The following is a 4682-nucleotide window of genomic DNA, read 5'->3' as shown; positions in this document are numbered from 1 at the left end:
GGGGGGGGGGGGGGGTAGGGGCGGCGCACAGAGGGGACAAGCCGTTAGCTCAGCATCTTAAAATAAAAAGAGCAAAGCTGCTCATTAGGGGAAACAGGAAAACGATGTCACTCTCTGATGTCAAAACACGGCCGGCTCTTTCTGAATGCCTCGGCGGCCCGCTGACAAAGGCCCCGCGTGGAGGAAAAAAGGAAAAGAGAAAAGGCCTTCCTCCGCGTGGAATGATTCAACAGGGAGAGAGGTTCGAGAGCCCCGGTTCCTCCACCCGACCACTCTCTGCTATAAAACCCTGCTCCCCCAAACCTAAATAAGGACCCGTAGTGATGACAGCAGTACCATTGACTCACTTCCTGTTGCCCCCCCCCCCCCCTTCCCCCCCCCCCGCCTCTCCAACCAAGCTCAACACACAGATTGTTTGGTCTGCAGCGCGAGTCTTCATTAAGAGGCTTAGACGTCGCAGAGGAACTGCCAGTTGGATGTTGCCTTTTTAACCCTTTCACTACCACACTACAGAAGGTTAACCCTTTACTATCTACAGACGGTTAAGTGTGATAGTAAAGGGTTAACCTTCTGTAGTGTGGTAGTGAAAGGGTTAACCTTCTGTAGTGTGGTAGTGAAAGGTTAACCGTCTGTAGTGTGATAGTAAAGGGTTAACCTTCTGTAGTGTGGTAGTGAAAGGTTAACCCTTTGTCGTGTGGCAGTGAAAGGGTTAACCGTCTGTAGTGTGATAGTAAAGGGTTAACCTTCTGTAGTGTGGTAGTGAAAGGTTAACCCTTTGTCGTGTGGCAGTGAAAGGGTTAACCTTCTGTAGTGTGATAGTAAAGGGATAACCTCCTGTAGTGTGGTAGTGAAAGGTTAACCCTTTGTCGTGTGGCAGTGAAAGGGTTAACCTTCTGTAGTGTGATAGTAAAGGGATAACCTCCTGTAGTGTGGTGGTGAAAGGGTTAACCATTTGCTGTGTGGCAGTGAAAGGGTTAACCTTCCTGTATTGTCACAGTGAAAGGGTTAAAAACCCGGCGCTTGTCAACGCCCCCTCGTGTCACGACTCGCGGAGAATCAGTCAGCGGCCCGCTGGACCACACGCAACCGCAGCTATGTATTTAGTATTTAGGAAAACACCTATAAAGGTTTAAAAGACGAGGAAAACGAAAGCATCTAGCATCTATCTTTCATCCTGGACTCGTCTGCGCTCCTCGGATAGTGTCTGGTTACGCTTTTAGCCGTGCGGCGTACGAGTAGACCGGCGGCTACGCTATGTGAGCGGCGTCGTTCACATACTTGCCTGCGTGTTTAGCGTTGTACCTGGAGGGTCTGTCCACCAGGGGGCAGGTCAGGGCTGAAGCCTCCCTTGACGAGACAATATAGAAGAATATCTTCCTTGTGTGAACTGTCCTCTCTCCGGATTAGCAACGCAAACATAGAATGTGGCGCCTCTCGAGGAGGTTATGTTGAGATCACGGGAGAAAAAAGGTCTCGGACCTGTTTCCATTTAGCTTGTCTAGTTTTAGTCTCTAGCCTGTCACATCACACTGTCACATCACACTGTCACATCACTCTGTCACATCACTCTGTCACATCACTCTGTCACATCACTCTGTCACATCACACTGTCACATCACACTGTCACATCACACTGTCACATCACACTGTCACACTGTGACATCACACTGTCACATCACACTGTCACACTGTGACATCACACTGTCACATCACACTGTCACATCACTCTGTCACATCACACTGTCACATCACACTGTCACATCACACTGTCACATCACACTGTCACATCACACTGTCACACTGTGACATCACACTGTCACATCACACTGTCACATCACACTGTCACATCACACTGTCACATCACACTGTCACATCACACTGTCACATCACACTGTCACATCACACTGTCACTCTGTCACATCACACTGTCACATCACACTGTCACTCTGTCACATCACACTGTCACATCACTCTGTCACATCACACTGTCACATCACACTGTCACTCTGTCACATCACACTGTCACATCACACTGTCACTCTGTCACATCACACTGTCACATCACACTGTCACTCTGTCACATCACACTGTCACATCACTCTGTCACATCACTCTGTCACATCACTCTGTCACATCACTCTGTCACTCTGTCACATCACTCTGTCACATCACTCTGTCACATCACACTGTCACATCACACTGTCACATCACTCTGTCACATCACACTGTCACATCACACTGTCACTCTGTCACATCACACTGTCACATCACACTGTCACATCACTCTGTCACATCACTCTGTCACTCTGTCACATCACACTGTCACATCACTCTGTCACATCACTCTGTCACATCACTCTGTCACTCTGTCACATCACACTGTCACACTGTCACATCACACTGTCACTCTGTCACATCACTCTGTCACATCACTCTGTCACTCTGTCACATCACACTGTGACACTGTCACATCACACTGTCACTCTGTCACATCACTCTGTCACATCACACTGTCACTCTGTCACATCACTCTGTCACATCACACTGTCACTCTGTCACATCACTCTGTCACATCACTCTGTCACATCACTCTGTCACATCACACTGTCACTCTGTCACATCACACTGTCACTCTGTCACATCACTCTGTCACATCACTCTGTCACATCACTCTGTCACATCACTCTGTCACATCACTCTGTCACATCACTCTGTCACATCACTCTGTCACATCACTCTGTCACATCACTCTGTCACATCACACTGTCACTCTGTCACATCACTCTGTCACATCACACTGTCACGAGTGGATGGATGGATGGATGGATGGATGGATGGATTGAGGATGGATGGATGGATGGATGATTGATGGATGGATGGATGGATGATGGATGGATGGATGGATGGATGGATGGATGGATGATTGATTGATTGATTGATGGATGGATGGATGATTGATTGATTGATGGATGGATGGATGGATGGATGGATGGATGGATGGATGGATGATTTATTGATGGATGGATGGTGGATGGATGATGGATGGATGGATGGATGGATAAATGATTGTCTATTGACTACTAGAACTACGAAGGGTCTTCATATGTTTGCTGGTGGATCAGAAGGTAGAACATGGTGAATGTTTGAACCAGCACCAGGCAGCACCAGGCAGCACCAGGCAGAACCAGGCAGAACCAGGCAGCACCAGGAGCTACGTGAGGCTTGAGGTGAGTGGTGGAGACTCTGCCAGGTTCAGACGGGCAGATTAGATTCATATGTGATTTGGACATTGGGCTGCATGCAGTTATAACAGGGATTAGCAGAGATTAAATATCAGTGGGACAGTTAACTCTAGTGGCATTTCATACCATTGTTCCAGCTCTACTGAACCTCCTCCACCCCTCTGTGCATGAACCTCCACCACCCCTCTGTACGTGAACCTCCACCACCCCTCTGTGCATGAACCTCCACCACCCTCTGTGCATGAACCTCCACCCCTCTGTGCATGAACCTCCACCCCTCTGTGCATGAACCTCCACCACCCCTCTGTGCATGAACCTCCACCACCCTCTGTGCATGAACCTCCACCACCCCTCTGTGCATGAACCTCCACCACCCCTCTGTACGTGAACCTCCACCACCCCTCTGTACGTGAACCTCCACCACCCCTTTGTACGTGAACCTCCACCCCTCTGCGCATGAACCTCCACCCCTCTGTGCATGAACCTCCACCACTCCTCTGTGCATGAACCTCCACCCTCTGTACGTGAACCTCCTCCACCCCTCTGTGCATGAGCCTCCACCCCTCTGTGCATGAACCTCCATCACCCCTCTGTGCATGAACCTCCACCACCCCTCTGTGCATGAACCTCCACCACCCCTCTGCGCATGAACCGCCACCCCTCTGTGCATGAACCTCCACCCCTCTGTACGTGAACCTCCACCCCTCTGTACGTGAACCTCCACCCCTCTGTGCATGAACCTCCACCCCTCTGTGCATGAACCTCCACCCTCGTGCATGAACCGCCACCCTCTGTACGGAACCTCCACCCCTCTGTGCATGAACCTCCCCCCTCTGTACCCCCTCTGTACGTGAACCGCCACCCCTCTGTACGTGAACCTCCACCCCTCTGTGCATGAACCTCCACCCCTCTGTACGTGAACCTCCACCCCTCTGTGCATGAACCTCCACCACCCCTCTGTGCATGAACCTCCACCACCCCTCTGTGCATGAACCTCCACCCCTCTGCGCATGAACCTCCACCCCTCTGTACGTGAACCTCCACCCCTCTGCGCATGAACCTCCACCCCTCTGTACGTGAACCACCACCCCTCTGTGCATGAACCTCCACCCCTCTGTGCATGAACCTCCACCACCCCTCTGTGCATGAACCTCCACCCCTCTGTACGTGAACCTCCACCACCCCTCTGTGCATTAACCTCCACCCCTCTTTGCATGAACCTCCACCCCTCTGTGCATGAACCTCCACCCCTCTTTGCATGAACCTCCACCCCTCTGTGCATGAACCTCCACCACCCCTCTGTGCATTAACCTCCACCCCTCTGTGCATGAACCTCCACCCCTCTTTGCATGAACCTCCACCCCTCTGTGCATGAACCTCCACCACCCCTCTGTGCATGAACCTCCACCCCTCTGTGCATGAACCTCCACCCCTCTGTGC

This window comes from Notolepis coatsorum (assembly GCF_963971535.1).
Source record: "Notolepis coatsorum genome assembly, chromosome: 7".
In the NCBI taxonomy this organism is placed as follows: domain Eukaryota; kingdom Metazoa; phylum Chordata; class Actinopteri; order Aulopiformes; family Paralepididae; genus Notolepis; species Notolepis coatsorum.
This window is presented reverse-complemented; position numbering follows the sequence as displayed.